At 33.0% G+C, this 17,000-nt stretch overlaps 1 long non-coding RNA gene across 2 annotated transcripts; it reads left to right on the plus strand.

The window, feature by feature from the left end:
- The first annotated feature begins 6,475 nt into the window (after positions 1-6,475).
- LOC147544544 (uncharacterized) lies at positions 6,476-16,383 on the plus strand. 2 transcript variants are annotated; one of them, XR_015223109.1, is made up of 7 exons: positions 6,501-6,562; positions 8,164-8,301; positions 10,592-10,665; positions 12,760-12,889; positions 12,985-13,044; positions 15,692-15,818; positions 16,147-16,383. It is a non-coding gene; the product is annotated as an uncharacterized LOC147544544 (long non-coding RNA). The 2 variants fall into 2 exon arrangements; XR_015223108.1 differs by lacking the exons at positions 8,164-8,301; positions 12,985-13,044 and having other exon boundaries at positions 6,476-6,562.
- Positions 16,384-17,000: the final 617 nt, after the last annotated feature.

Here is a 17,000-nt window from a genome sequence, read left to right on the forward strand (position 1 = left end):
AAGACAATGCAAAACCACATATCAACCCAAATGATGTTGAGTTTCTTCAAGTTGTCTCCGACATTGGACTTGATATCCCATTGTGTTGCCAACCGCCAAATAGTCCTGTTTGAACGTGTTGGATTTTGGATTTTGTCGAGCAACTCAGTCACTACAAAATCAAGAAACACCTAAAAGCATTGAGGAATTGATTCATGCAGTTGAAAATGTCTTCTTCAGTTTACCGACAAAAAATCTTAACCGTAATTTTCTAACAATGTGACAATGTATGATTGAGATAATGAAAGTAAATGGAGGCAATAATTATAAGATTCCGCACATGAGTAAAGATCTGTTGGAGCATCACGAGAATCTTCCTTCTCAATCCCAATGTGACCCTATCTTGGTAGAAAATGTTATAGGATTTTTGTAAGTGTCAGAGAATTGAAATTTTGCTACTTAGGCTTAATATTTATGTAAGCAAGAATGAAAATATTCTTGCAGAAAATCTAAATGGAGTAGGTATGGAAATGATTTAATTTTTATTGGACAAAACAAAAAAAAGTTTCAATTGATGTGTTTTTTGTAGTTGACTTGAATTTAATGACCTCTCTACTTGATTCCATTAATGTGATTATAATTTTTTAATTAAATCAAGATAAAGGCATTGTTGAAAAGTTGGTGAATTTTATATGATAAAAAAGAAAATTAGACATTTCTATAAGGAATAAGGAAAGTGAGACTCTTAATATGCGACGAAGGGAGTATTAAGGAAAAGTTGAAGGAAGAATTTTGGAAAACAATTGCTAGATGGATGTTAGAAGCGGAGATTTTATTCAATGCGGTGCATTATCAGAGCTTCCAAGAAATTATTCATGCAATTGGAGAATATGAAAGAGGTAAAAGTAATATCATATTTAAATTTAATATAGAAATTATATCATAGATAACTCGTTAACATTTCTAAGTTAATTGTACTTACATCTTAATTGGGAATGTCAGCATCATCTTATCGTCAAGTGCGAACTAATTTATTCGATATTCACTTGGAAAAAGCGAACAAATTTGTGAAGGACTTTAGTACACACTGGTTGACATATGGATGTTTTATATTAATGTCTAACTTTTGGACAGATGTTAAAGGGCGAGCATTGATTAATTTTTAGTCAATTGTTCGAAGGGCAATACGTTCTTGAAGTCTGTTGATGCTTCTGATAAAATTAAGGATGCCAATTATATCGTTGAAGAAATGTCTGATGTGAGTGAAGATGTGAGACCTGATAATATACTTCAGGCAATCAATTGATTTTTAAATACTTTAAAGTTCAATCCTTGTTTGAGTAACGAGTTAAAACTAACATATTATTTTTAATATAGTTCGTTATAGAGAACTTATCAAATTTTAAGTTGACGGATTCTTTGTTAGAATAGAAATATCCGAAATTGTATTGGACACCTTGTGCGGCACATTGCGTGAATTTGCTACTTCAAGATTTAGGAGAAAAGATAGCAGAGCTAAAGCTGACAATAAGTAAAGGTATAAGCTTAGTAACTATTGCCTACAACCATGGAAGAGTCATTGGTTTGATGCGGTAGTTAACGAATGGAAGAAAGTTGCATAGATCTTGCATTACAAGATTGCTACTTCTTTTTATACACTTAAGAGCATCCATCAAAACAGAAGTGCAATACAAATGTTGTTCGCAACATGCAAATGACTTAACTCGGATTATGCAAAGAAGGATGATGAGATTAGTTCAAAACATAAATTTTGGAGTGATGTATTTGTTTCACGTCGAGTGATGACTCCATTAGTTGATGTTGTTTGTTTGGTAGATACTGAACAAAAATCATGTATAGGTTACCTCTTTAAAGTGATGGATAAAGCTAAAGATAAAATCGAAAAGAATTTGGAGGTAGATTTGAAGAACATGACAGTCAAGATTTTTGAAGGTTCACATGAGGTTGGATAATCAACTCCACCATGACTTGCATGCAGCTGAATATTACTTGAAATCCTGCGATTTTTATGATATTCCTCAGCATGAGATAGAGACAAATGTAAAATATTTGAAAATTAGGGATCACACAAAGTGATTGGTAAGGGTGTACCTAATCCAGAACTGCATGATCAAATTTTTAATGAATTGAGGAAGTATAAAGATGGAGTTGCCATAATAGGCTCACCTCCAACCTTGAGAGCAAGAAAAAATATCATGCTTCGTAAGTTTGTAATTTTTTTTTAAATAGTCTTAATAATTTACTAACTACTAATACTTTAGAACTTTTCATCATAAAATATTGTTATAGAGTCTCCTTTCGTTTTAGACGTTCCAACTCTTAGAAAGTTTGCAATGATCGTATTGAGTTTTACATGCAGTGCATCACTATGTGAGTGAAATTGGAGTGCATGATCATGTGACGATCATATTAGAAATTCATTCAAATAATATATATTATACTAATATGATAATATTAGAACATGTATTGATTTTAACTTCTATTTCAGATTCATTTGAAAAAGAGAATATGTATTTGTTCAATACAACAAAAGACTAGAATTTAGGTATAATATATGACCAAATTAAGTATGATCCAGAAGGGGATGATTATCTTATTTTCTTGCCAGAGTTAGATGAAGACAACGAGTGGGTTAAGCCGTCGAAGGATGACGATATGACGAATGATTTTGGCATGTCATGGACAGAAATTTGTGATGCAACTAGGGTTGGTGGGTTTGACAGCACAAGGACAGGAACCCAGACACGTAACTCAAGTGGTAAGCCTTCTTATAGCCCCTTAGATGAAGACAATGAAAATCTTGATGAAATTTATCAATTTGAAGCTTTGTTATCGCAACACCGAAGCGGGATCAATGTAGAAGTTGAAGATAATGGAAGTGAATTTGAGGGTGATAGCGATTAAACGAAGCAACATAGTTGTAGTACTACTAGTTATTAAACTTATTAGTTATTAGACTTAGTAGTTATTAGATATTAGTTATTAAATTTATTAGTTATTGAATACTTATAAAGTATGAACTTCGTTATCACTTATTATTTTCAACTATTGAAGTAAACTATGATAAGATTTTGTTTATGATGAATGACTAAAGTAATTTTATGTTTATAATCCAGACAATTATGAGGTAACGAAGAGCCAGATAAATAAATTAGTACTTAGTTATTACTTATAAGTAGGCTATTAGCTAATAGCTACGCATGCTGTCTCGGCCGAAAATCTCAGTCCGTTTCAATCTCGTCCCTGTCTCGGCCTTCAACCGGACCGAGGTCGAGACTAACTACATAGCTCTTGCCCTACAAGAACGCACAAATTTTAAACATATGTTGAAAGATCAAGAAGACTGTGTGTTTACATGTCGCAACTCGATGAAACTCAACCTATTTTATATTAGATAGTGCAGAACATTAAGTTTCTAAAAGTCTTTTATGACGCTACTTTGAAACTTTTTAATCTTTACATTTACTTCTAATACATTTTTCTCGACAATTATGCATAATTCATACTCAATTGAAATTGTGGGCTGAAAATAAAGATCATTTTTTATAGTTTGTGGCAAAGAATATGAGAGAAGAGTGTGACAAATATCGATGTAACTATGAGAAAATTATTAATCATATTATTTGGAAATATTGTTTGGAAATATTGTGCGGTGAGGATAAAGCTAGTCTGTTTACATATAAGGTTAAGAGAACTATTGAGGAATTATACGACAAGTATAAGTGTTTTCACCCTTTTAATGATGATAACAAAGTGAAACAATTAATTCACATGAAAATGTGAATAGCGAGAAGAAAGTCGATATGGAAATCTTACGATCAACTGGCTTCAAAAAGCGTGTAAAGGAGAAAGACAACTTGGAATATTAGAGTGAGTTTGAGAGACATTTGATGTAAGGAGTAGAAAGTCGTTTAGATCCCAACTTTGATATATTGAGTTGGTGGAAAGATAAATCAAACAAGTTCAAGATTTTATCAGACATTGCACGAGATGTTCTAGCAACACATGTTATTACTGTTGCTTTTGAATCAACTTTTAGTATTGGTGGACGAATCCTTGATCCATTCCAAAGTAGTTTATCAGCAAGGATAATTGAGGCTTTGATATGCCCTCAAAATTGGATAACGCGCCAACACGAACAGATCAACCTACGAACTTCTATGGACGAATTTGAGGATCTCGAATGAGGGAACATAATGTTTGAATTAATATCGTTGGCTATTAAGTTAATTATATATATTTTTTTAATATAACAATTTTTTCTTTTAATGTTTTTGAAAGTTTATCCAGTTGAAGAGGCCTCAATTTTAGGTAGTATCACTGATTTAAAGTATGATGATAAATGATTGGCTCTTGATCCGGTAGTTTTTGAACTTTTAAGTCATATTTTCCAATTTATTCATGTTATTTCAATTTCTTTTGTTTAATACCTCACTTTCTTCGTTTCTGTTTTACTTTTGCAGATTGACATTGAAGTATATGGACAAGTTAAATGAGGATCAATGTTGAATTTGAATTGTTGACTTCTTTTCACTTTGTTCGACACCCATTTCCTTGGTGATTATATTGTAGCTTAGACATTTCTTCAATGTTCGGAGTGTTTGTCTTACGATGTTAGTTTGATTGTTCTTCAACTAGAAAGTGTTGTCTTGATTCTATAAGTCAATCTAACCGAAACAAACCATAAGCGGGTTGCTAACGGTTTAAAAAATCACTAACCAAACCAGTGGCGAGGCCATGATTTTTCTGATGTGGGGGCACATTTAAGTCAATTGAAATAAAAAAATCATACGTTATAAGAAAAAGACTTTTATTGATTCATACAATTTTGACTATTTATATACTTAGAGTTGTCCTTGACGAGTTTTATCTTCTAAAATCGTTGCAATAGAACATCATCACGATGACAATACAGTATCATCGCGATTTTCTTCCAAATTCTTGTATTTTTACTGTTTTTATGAATCTTTACGAAGCTTATTGAATTGTGACGATGATTCATCTATAACAATTCGCTTAAAATATCTTCTCATGACTTCAACTTTATATTCTTTGTTTCTTATTTGTTTTTTAATGGTTGGAATTGGACTTAAATGGAAACAATTAAGGGATGAATCTCAATTAGAATTTGTTTGAATGAAAGAAAAACAATTAAGAAATTGTTCCTTCGGTTTAGAATTTGTTTCTTCGGTTTGCTTTATGACCGTGAGAAAAGAGTTAATGTTGAATGAAATAGAGTTATGATTCCATAATATAACTTAGATTTATGGTTCAATGAAGTAACTTTGTGGTGATTACCCATGTGGATGGGTGGTTTTCCAAGGGTGGATGGGTGGTCAAGGGATGGATATGTAGTTGGCTTTGTTGTCATGATTGAGCTGGATAATTGAATGGGCAACTCTTATTGGAAAGATGGACATCTATTAATTGGGTTGGGTTGATTTCATACCACTAGGTTGGAGTTAGTTTGGTTTTTTTTTTTGTTGAACGAGTTAGTTTGGTTGGGTTTGCAAGATAGATATGGGTACTAAAAAAGAAAACACTAAAGGTACCTCGTCAGAAACTAATGAAACTCACATACCAGATACGAAACCAAACCATGAACTAAACTATGAACAATTTAGTAACAGATGGCTCCAAAATACCAGATACGAAACCAACGAACACCTCTGGAGGAAACTATTTTGTAAGTGAAGGTTAATTCAAAGAAAAACATTTATTAAAGTTGACTAACAACTTAGAGAAGATAGGGTCATTTATCAAATTTTTTTTGAAAAATAGGGTAAAAAAGGAAGCTAATCATAAAGTAGGGGACCTCAAAGGGAATAACTCCATTCCCAAATTGTAATTAAATATATTATGGGATTCCCAGAAGAAGTCAAGAAAGTAGGCACTTTGAAGCCAAAAAGTTTGTAAAGTTGAATAAACCCTAGACTCTTAAAGTGCCCCCTTTCAGTTAAGGGTTATTTCCCTAATGGCCCCCAACTTTGTGACCAGCTTCCCGCCTGTCCCCCTACTTTACAAGAAATACCCATATGACCCCCCTTCTGTTATAACACCGTCACTCTCTCTCTTCCATCATGTTTTTTCTCTCTGCCAACTCACGCCACATCATCTGTTACGCCACCTCATCACCTTCTCCGGCAGAGGTCGCCGGCCGGCCAAATTTCCGGCCGGCGACCTTCAAACTAAAAAAAAAAAAAAAAAAATTTCTCTCTTCCTCTCTCTCTCTAGAAATTTTTTTTTTCCAAGAGAGAGAGAGAAGGTGATGAGGTGGCGTGAGTTGGCAGAGAGAGAAAAAATGATGGAGGAGAGAGAGTGACGGTGTTATAACGGAAGGGAGCCATATGGGTATTTCTCGTAAAGTAGGGGGCCAGGCGGGAAGCTGGTCACAAAGTTTGGGGTCATTAGGGAAATAACCCTTAGTTAACAGGTTTTTGCCCCCTCTGGAGTAAATCTTTTTTGCCCCCTCTTTAATAAATCTCAAAGTGCCCCCTTTCAGTTAACAGGCTTAGGGATTTCCTTTTTGCGCGCGAAACTTTCTTCCCCTTTCAGTTAACAGGTTTTTTGCCCCCTCTCTAGTAAATCTTCTCTGTATCAAAATTAGGGTTTAAAAATGTTTCTTCACTATTATTTCTGTGTATGAATTACGGCTTTGTCTCTCTCACATTATTGTTCTTTTAGTTGTGAAGTTTACTTTGGTTATGGTTGCACATTGGTGCCCTAGAACTCCCTAACATGGGTACTTTATGAAAAATTTGAAGTCCCCTAAATACGAGTTAAGGAAGAGATCGAATACCATCACTGTTATTATATTTGAATGTTGATGGCTTTAGGATTAAATGTAAGAGAAAAAAAAATACAAAATTAGGTTTAGAATGGTTTAGGTTGGCATTGGAAACATCTTTAGTGAGGTATATGTTTAGTTACTTGGTCTTCATGTCGTGGTTTATAGATTTGTCGGATTCTTTTAGTTGTTTCACCGAAGAGGAAATCATTGCCTATTTGTTAGAAGTTGACTTGATATTTTGTATCGGATCGAAGTATTTTAAAATAGTTCTACTGCAAGCAAGATTCTCTTTTATAATGTTTATTGTGTGAGAAATGATATAGACCTGATCGTTCATATGGAGGTATCTAGGGTAGCTGATATATACAAATTGCTATATCCTTACCTGATTACTAGTTATCTCTAACTGGTCCGATACCGATAGTATAACTTGCTATTATTACACAACTTAGTACTTGGACTCAGAGTTCCTAAGGCAGCCGAGTGAGGAGTGAGTTGGGGTATCTTATAGAAAAATTCTTAGACCGAGGCATTTGATGAACTAGAAAGAGATCCATTGGACCTTTGTTTGTCTAACAGGCACTCTACGTTTTTGTTCTTGGAAAACCACCTGAAAACCGGCTAAGACTTCTTTCAAAAAGTATTATCTTACAATGATAATTACATCTCAAATGGAGCGTAACGACATTGAAGAGGAATGTGCTTTCACTTCTTCGTCAAGAAGTCAGTTAAAATGTTGATAATTGTTGAGATTGACTTATTGTGTTATTTCAAGTGAAGCCTCTTTTTGAGAAGATTATAACTTGGAGTTTGTTCTTAATGTACATTGAGGTAATGTCAACATTACTTTCTTGGGGTTGGAATGGCCATTTTGTATGAATACAACAACTAACAATAAATTGGAGTTTGTTCTCATTTGACCTCATCTATGTGCTAAAGACATTGCTTCCCGTTTGGTCCAAAGCTGTGCTGTTTTAATTTGTGTTGCTTTCTTTTGTTATTTTATATGATTATTTGGGATTTCACGCTTCTATCATTTCCTGCCAGTTAGATTGCTTTTTTTTTTCTGAAACTTTGAATTAATTGTATTAAAAAGAAAAGTATTTACAAGATCTCCGGACTCTGGAGATAAGAAATCCAAATACATGTTTTAATCTTGCCCATGTTTGCATTCTATTCCACTAACATAGAATTCCTTTCACTATGGCTATTATGACCTCCCTGTTGCTTTCTTTGCTTTCAGATTTACCCATTTGCATTATTTTTATGCCTCTGGTAATTCAGGATATTATTCATCCTTATGTTTTGTTGGTGCTCCAGCAGTTAATATTCCTCTGATTAGCCACTCCAGTATTTACTTATAAACTTTTCAGGTTCTTGCAGTTAGACGAAACCTTCTCATGTCTCTGCCATGGCCAGTATATGAAATAATATATTCGATCTATATCTCACCTGACAATCTTGTACGGTTACTGGTATATTCCAAGTGTAAGAGCGTGTACCGAAATCAGGTAAAAGTTGTAAATTGTTGTTGCGATGGAAATGCTTAAGCTACATAGTATTTGGACAAATATATACTTCCTAAAATAGAAATTTTACTTGCATAACTTTTCGAAGACTAAAGATGGATAATGTATGCATAATCCTTTTGTCTCGGTCTCTCAGAAGCTATGATCATGATAAGAGGGACGAACGTATAGATATCATCTTGTCTTAGACTTAGTGGGTCATTTATCTAAAACTACAACATCTTTTTACTTTTTGTCAGGATTCTTAAATTACATACAAGTTAACCTAGAGTGGTATTTTATAAACCTAGTGTAAGTTTGTGCAAATACACAAAATATACGTACACAATCTCATGTTATGCACATCAAAGTGATTGCATTTGAAGACATTTGTGTAATTTGATATGGTCATTGTGAAATATTTAAGTTTTTGATTGTTGGATTATGATTTAGGTGAAAACATTTGGCAGAATTAGAGACTATTTATTTTATCAGTTCTCACTAAAAATGTAAAAGCCATTGGTGAATAGCGAAAACTTGTTAAGATCAAGAAAATATAAAATTATAAATTCATGAAGAAACACACTTCTTGTCATATCAGAGTGTACGGATTGCAGGGAACATTGAAATAATTTAAGCCTTATTTAGCCAAGAAGATAAAGTGGTATAGGAGATAAAATATCTGAAGTTTTCATTAGATTATAAGAATTGCACAAAAAGATTGTAAGATATAAAGTCTTCATTAAATAGTTAAAATGGCACAATGAGAAAGCATATAGACTAGCCAAAAGAAAGAAAAGTGGGTCTAAAGAATGATATTGAATTTCGTAAAGATAACAGGTCAAAGAAAGGCTAAATAAATTTTGAATTTGCTAATAGTTCTCTCAAGTTGCATTGATGCGAAAGGAGGTGCTTATTTCAACGTAAGCATAATTAGTTAAGAAAATTTGGACCACAAAAACACAACATACTCATTATGAAAATTTCACTCGTTAAAAGACGAGGAAAGTTGGTACCGAATCTTACTTCAATATGGACTTGAGAAAGTTTTTGGGAATCTGGTCAATGACAACATAACAGTAACTCCTCCAGTAAAGGAACAGAATTTAATCTGTCTTGCAAAAGACATTAAACTATGAGTTTCTAGTCTCCACTTGTTTCTCCCACTGTTGGGATGCGTTATATTATTCTTGTGACACATGAAATGGAGAGTAATTAAAATTATTTTCGATATGTTTGTACAGATCTTTGGTCCCCACTTGTTTCTTCCATTGCCGAAGGAAGCATTTGATATATGTTTTCAAGATATACGAAGAGTAATTAGTTTATATAAATGTCTTTTTTCTTCCTGTACTGTCGTATCCAAGGTCCTATCTTATTCTGCTTTTGATTTTGAAAATCTAGTATAGTTATTCCTCAATATAATTATTTGTTATAGAAAACTGATTGTTATCTGAATATTGGTCCCCGCTTGTTTACCATCAAGGCTGCAGGTGGTATTTTTTTGAACGGCTAATGAGATAGAATACTGATTATTATCTGAATATTTTTTGTTATCTAAACATTGTTTGACGATTCTCACTCTTTTCTTAATTAGGGTGAGAGGGGAGTGTTTATTCGAAGAGTTAGTATTGTTGATTGGGCAGAGAGCATTTTGCCTTGTTATCTTTATATCTGTAACTTTTCTATGGCTAATGACATTAAAAATGGAACAGATAACATATATGTGTATAGTTATTCCATCCTGCTCAACACTTGACCAAAGGCCCACTCTTATTTTAATCGAAGTTGGAGGTAGCATAAGCCATCGAAGAATCAATACCGTTCATGTTAGATGGGAGAGCATTTTGCTTTACATGTTCATTCTGTCAAATCTAGTTGCAGATCTATGTCTAAAATATGGCATTTAAATATTGTCGAAAACGTATAGCATTTAGATTACTGGGGACCTATTTAACATGGATACTACTTTAGTAATTCTGTTTTGTTGGATGCTCGGGTATTTATGTGAGGCAATCAGATACAGTACTTCAGTAAATATTTGAACTTGACGGACCTAATTAGTAAGACGAGGATAGCGTGTGCGTCCGTCTACTGGTTTTTTTCTGGTCATTGTGGTAGACACCTCGTACTGATGCCGGATATATTTACCTGTAGTAATATCCATGTTACATAACTTGGAAACTTTCTCTTAGTTTACTATAATGTACTTTTACTCGTAACATCAACTTGGAATGCTTGCATCATTCAAGTTTTTGTATTTATGAAATAACTTTTCTTTTTCTCTTTCCAGGAAGGAAGGAGTTTCGACTGTTTATTGGTCCAGCAGATAATGTGTGAAAGTCCGCACTGACGAAGCCTTTTAAGGTTCTCACTCTGCTTTAATTCGTGTTATGAACTTAAATATGTTTTCAAACGGAAGATTTCACTTCATAACAATACTAATATAGTTTAACAAAATCTTACTGGTAGAATTTCTACATTTATCAAGAATATACCTCTTCATGATATGCATCATACTGCATCTTAAAACGAACCACAAACAACCCAAAATTTCACTACAGAGCTTGGTCTGCTCTTAGATGGGTTTAGGGTACTCTGTAATGAGCCCATTAACCTTGTCTTGATTGATTCCAAGCCATGTAACTGGTAAAGCATTATCTTTACTACTATAATAAATACAAAGAGGCAAGTGACGAGGTTCTACTTCAACCAACCTCAATTTTCTCAACCCAATTTTTTATATTTGATTGATTTATTTTATCATCTTATTTTTATTTTTGCAAGCAATGACTTTTCTCACCCATAGGTTGAAGATCCTAACTCCAAATATAAAAGTTTCACTAATTTATTCTAACACTAATTCCATTGCACAATTAGATCAGATTCTGTTCATCCCAAAGTAATAATGGTTCATATGATGCCAATTGGCTCCTGATTGTCCATCGAAAAGAAGAACCAACAAATAATAGTGGGAGATTATTGTGAGGATAGTAGCTCCTCTATTACTTAGAGAACTTTATTTTGCTCTCTCTGAATATCTCTTTTTTTTCTCTCTCCTGTAGGTTGCCTCCCATTTTCTCATTGTTAATAATATGAACCACTCTAGAAAAATCTGCATTAAATCATAAACATTTAATCATTTCCTATAATTAGTGGCTTCAAGATGCTCATCAAGTTTCCTTTCATAACACAACCTAAAAAAAACTAAAACTCTTCTTCTTTACGATTTTAATATCACAATACGGTTGTTTATACACACACATACATAAAATATGTTTCTATATATTTTGAATACTTTTTTACAGTCTAGCTTATCTGTTAGATGTTCTTTCGATCTCATATTTTAATTATTCTTTTTTTTCTGTTCCCCATAATCCATCTCCTTGTACTATTTGAAGTGTTTTCATTAGAATCTTAGAAAGCACATGCAGGATTTTGGGGATTCAAAATAAATTTAACAATATCATTGGATGACCTATATCTAAGTGACAGTTAGAGTGTCATCTCTCTGTATGTGTTATATATATATATATATATATATATATATATATATATATATATATATATATATATATATATATATATAAACACAAACACACATGTATAGAAGGCCAATTGAATTGTTTTATTAGTGAAAACAAGCAATATGACTTAGTTCTCTGCATCATATTATTATATATGATTCCATTATTTGAAATTTTCTCTTTGGATTTGTTTGAAGGAGTAATTATGAAGCAACATTAGGATATAATTGTGCTAAACCTATGTAACATGGGTACTCCGTTTTAGTTTTTAAAATGTTTTGTCATGGTAGATATGGACTCAACATCGAGTCTAACATTCGTCTGATACTTTCATGCACTTAAAGGGGTAAAATGTGAGATTTTGTATGTACATCTTTTGTGTAATTGTGCAAAATTGATTTAGATCCATAAAAATATTATTTTAGGTTAATGTCATCTCTGTCTAAATTTTTATTAGTTGATTTAAAAGGTGAAACGTTATAACTAAAAATAATGACTTACTAGCTAATAATATAGGATTACATTGTACTCTCGTGTCCCACTATTGGGTTTTTAGGTTTATCGTATCTTCGTAAGTACACCTCATCATCTCATTTTGGGATATTAGCTTCAACCTTTATTAAACATCTCAAATAAAATGTCCCACTCAACCTATTTTTGTATGTATATATATACATATATTTGTATGGGAATTTAATCCATTTGCCTTATTCTTTTTCCATGTAAGTTTCCATCACAATGAATTGCTTCCAAGGTATCTATTTCAGCATTAGTACTAGACTTCAACAAGTAGTTATTTCTGTTATTCTTTACCTTTCAGGCTTTTTGTAATTCAAAAAATACCCTAAAAGAAAATGAACGCAGATTATTGATTTGCTCCGCCGATATTTTATGCCATAATTAAATATCATTCTTTACATTATATTCGATACAGAATTGTGATGCAGATCTATGGTGAAACTGCGATCACTTTCTTTAGAAGAAAAGGTAAAGAATCACCTTCCTTCGGCGCGAAAGATACACATCTCAGGAGAAGATGATGAGATCTAGTAGCTCTTGCCAGCGTGAGTCATGCCATTACTACTTTATCATTGGTGGACTTAAATTTGTTTATATTAATTAGTAGTGGTATTAAAAATTGCTTTTTATATTGTGGCAGACCAGCTAGCTTTGATCATATTATAATCCAACAATAATCTAATCTTATTTTCTTTCTTGGGTAATTGTACTTTTGTCTTGTTTGATTTATGCCTTGAAATTGCCATGAAACTACTTTGCTCCATCTTACTTTTCTCGGTTTTCATATCTTAATAGTTTGTACTCTGACTCAATATCATATACCAATAACATTATGTAGTATTCTATTTTTGTTCATGGGTTTTGTATAGTTGTTACTGTTAGCCAACTAACCCTAACTCGAACTTTTTTACTAGGCACACCCAGTTTTATAAATTTATATTGACAAAAAACTGAATTAGTTATGAACTCTACTTGCAACGAATCATATCATTCACTCTACTCATATGTAGGGGAAAATATTAAAATTCTAAAACATATATGAATGGTTTACGAAGGCTAAATTTGCTTTCAACTTTTTCATGTAGCCACTACCATGATGATTGGTGTCTGGTGACTTTTGCTTATAATATGATAAAAATGGTTAATGAAGTGGTAATCATTTCTGAACACATTCTAGTGTTACTATCATAATATTGTATAAGTGACTTAAGTGAGTGAGGCGTCTTCTTTGGGTGGCGGCATAGTACGATATCAACGGAAATGCTCTCACTTTTTTTCTTTTGAAGGATTCGTTACATCACATCATCTCGTTATATAGCGGGATACATCATAAGGATTGAATACGTATATAAATGCTATGAAACGACAGGAGATGTGATAACTGCCTTAAAGACAAGATAAAGAATCCGAAACAGGTCATGATAAAGAATATCCTAAACATGCCCTGAAACAAGAACTACTTTTACTTTATTTAGTACCTATAAATTACATGGAATAAATCTTGAGACAGAGAGGAAACTACAGATCCCAAGACTCGAAACTAAGAGCTCTTGGTTTTCAGAGGGGATACATAAACATCGGCCATAGGCCCATGTAACTAGCTCTTTTAGTATGATTTTGTTATTCTGTTTTCCCTTGTAAGAGAATTGTTATTTTGTCTATATATATGAAAAAGTCTCTTAGTTAATAGGTGAAGGATGGTTTAGTAACAAGATAGTTTCCCTAGAAAAAGTTGCATTATATGATTCATCCATGTCGATTACTTCATAAGCGGATGCTTTGCATGCATAATCAGCTTTCGTTATTTTAAGTAAGGGCAGTGGATGCGACCTCATTTTTTTTTTATTATTACTCCCATTCATGAAGATGAAAGAGCAATCTAGACTGCAAAAACACAAACATGTACCTACTAAACTAAATAAAACTATGTTAACTTTATATCCAAATATGTTGAATTGCTAGGTTTTATATATCCCTTAGTTGTCATATTGTTGTCAACATTAGGAGACCTTTACATGTGTTCCCTATATTAGTGTTACTAATAGAATAAATAAGATAAACCCTTAGAAAAGTTTGGTTATTTGGTATCATAGAATGTTGATCTTTTAATACTAATCTGAAACTTCCTCTGTCATGGCTCCAATATTTCTAGTAAGAGAGATCAATAATGTTAAGCAACACTAAGGAGGGGTGATCCGGGTATCCCATTAGGTCAAAACTTTAGAAGGTTCCCTTATGATAATCAATACAAACAAAATATTAGAATTCCTTTGAGTGCGAGTTAGCTACCATTCATATTTAAAAGCATCAAAATTTCCACTCTGCTTCTTTTTCTTTTTCTTATATATCTTTCTTTTTAATATGCTTGACACATAGTATGTTTGATTTCTTAACTATATCTTCATAGAGGCGAATGTCTCGTACCTCTGGATAATCTTAACCTAATTCTTAAGTTATATCTTGATGCATGACACTTGGTGAACATTTAAAGCAACGACTGATAGTAACTTGGGATCAAAAAACAATTGTTTGTTGATTATTGTTATATTTGTATCATAATGTATGAAAGCCAATCATTTTTGGATAATGCCTTAATGCCTCCATGGAGAGACGGATAACTCTTATCCCGGGCCATTAACAAGTTGTATTAACTTTGAATACATTGTTGGATAATGCTTAATTATTCTCTTCTAATCATTCATCTTGCTAGTTAGCTAAGAACACAGTAGACTAGGTTAAAGATGATCTAAAATGGATCTCTTTAACTTGTTTTAATCATTTTGGTCCACCCCACTATGTTATTGTAGTAGATTCCTGCAGCGGGTCCAGTCCCAGGGAATGCCGATATTTTCCTACATTGGCAGCCAGCAAGTGGCCCAGTGTTTTGTTCCTGGAGTGAGCTCTCACACCCACCCAAAATGCATGACATTCCAAGGTACTGGCCTTCCACCTATATCCCAGGGTCTATGCACTCGCCTAAGCGATGCGGGACTAAGTTTCATCTGCCGCACATGCCACTCGCATGTTGGGTTACCTTACACACCCTATGTATTGAGTGTAATCTTATTGGATTTAGATGAATCACATTTGATCAACAATGCTTTCTTTCGGTTACATATTGCAGTGAAGTCATTTTCTTATTTTATTACAGTATGCAAATCCCTGCAATATTATTTATTTTAGACGAAAGAACAAGAACTTGACATTATATGGTTTTGTTTCTTTTCCTGTATTGTAGTTTAGAAAAGCCAAAATTTCTGAAAGCTCATTGATGATTTGATTCTTTCACCATGATTAGCATTTAGGCAAGGATGACTTTCACCAGTTGATTTTCTTCTTCTTTTCAGGGGAGGACTTCTTGGAGGATGTCTTCAGCCAAGGAACTCAAGTGGGTAGCTGACACAAATACAATAATCGGATCGATGAATATGAATTCGACACATGGAAAACACCGAATGATACATGTGGTGGATGGTAAACCACTCAAAACTCACCCTTTACTATATTCTAACACACTTTATGCCTTCTTTTTTTCTTTATAAAAGATAGATAGAATGTACAAGATGTTAAATGCTAGTATACTAGTGGTAGTCATGACTTCAGTTTGGGCTTGTTGTGCTGATCAAGATGGAGAGTTTATTTTTAATTAACATGTTTATGCATGAGAGATTGAGAGGGAATGCCCTCTTAATTTGGATTTGAAACTACATAATAGAGCTCATTTTGTTAAAATAAACTTCGAGAAAAATTAAATTTCTCACCTTGAAAATGTTCTTATACGCGGATTTTATCTTTTTCGCAGGTTGTAACTAGGGTTACTCTTCGAGCATATGCAGCAACGAATTGCATCTATAAATAGCTGGTTCTTTCTCAAACAATCAGTGAAATCCTTGGAAAACTTTTTCTATAAAATTAGATTCTTGTTTTCAAAGATCACGAAAATTATTTTTAAAAAGTGTAAATTTTATTGATATCCAATTTAAAATTGAAGAGTTTATGGATTTAAAAACTCAAAAATAAAATAAAGAAATTACTTAAATTGATTATTCAATCCATGCACTTTTTAAAGCTGGATTATAGTTCAAAAATCCATTTCATCTTTTATGCGACAAAGGTTTAGCCGTGCTCAGAGTTCTGCCAAGCTATTAACACAGTAAGAAATATGTTACCAACCTTCCAGAGTTTGGGCTATAAATCTACCTCATGGCCATGAGGTGGAAGATTGTGGATCGAGAAAGAGGAAGTAAAAGCAAAAAAGCAGATATGCTATTTTTGCGCCTCTGCTTTTTCTATAAGACGCGCGTCAAAAATGATTTATTGGAAAATAATATGTTATGAGCAAACATTCAAGTGTTATTTTAGTTCATAATGTGTTATGAAGACTACGAAATTTCTAGAGAGAGAAAAAAAATTTGAAAAAAATAACATGATCGTTCCAATTAAGAGAAACAAAATATTCTTGAACTATATATTAAAAGGAGTTTTAAAAGATTGTCTAGTTAATACTGACAAACGAATTCATCAAACCAAAAATGAAGCTAATTTTGATACATAAAAGTATTGTTCTAGAGAGAAATTACAAGTGAAGCTTAATAAGATGATGATATACTCGATTCTCTCTCTCTCTCGCTCTCTTGCTGGAAACGACATTACTGA

Source organism: Eschscholzia californica, unplaced genomic scaffold, assembly GCF_041429995.1.
Source record: "Eschscholzia californica isolate CP2 unplaced genomic scaffold, dmEscCali1.0.p SCAF_4, whole genome shotgun sequence".
NCBI classification, from domain to species: domain Eukaryota; kingdom Viridiplantae; phylum Streptophyta; class Magnoliopsida; order Ranunculales; family Papaveraceae; genus Eschscholzia; species Eschscholzia californica.